The sequence below is a fragment of the Oncorhynchus masou genome, chromosome 24, assembly GCF_036934945.1.
Source record: "Oncorhynchus masou masou isolate Uvic2021 chromosome 24, UVic_Omas_1.1, whole genome shotgun sequence".
Lineage (NCBI taxonomy): Eukaryota > Metazoa > Chordata > Actinopteri > Salmoniformes > Salmonidae > Oncorhynchus > Oncorhynchus masou.
In genome coordinates this window covers 64,307,900-64,308,218 of record NC_088235.1, presented here as the reverse complement: position 1 = coordinate 64,308,218, position 319 = coordinate 64,307,900, and positions in this window count along the sequence as shown.

Sequence of the window (319 nt, the reverse complement as noted above, 5' to 3'; positions counted from 1 at the left end):
AGGGTTCCCACACAGCCTTATTTCCATGTTGCAGTGCTTTTTTTAAACGGAAAACAGAGGCGTACCTGTGCTAATTACATATCTACCTGTGAGTAAACGGAAGATGGACGCCACAAAAGAGTTGTGTGTTAAATGTGTTAAAACACTGTACAGTCAGTGTATATTTTGCATTTATAAAATTATTTTGATGTGATAAGGAAGAAGAGGGTTTTATGTTTCTAGAACCGTACCAAAATTGAAAATCGATTCCCGTTGAGAAGTATTTGGCTGTTTTGGCTACCAGAGCTAATTTGCTAGCAGAACATGTAAGGTCTTTGGA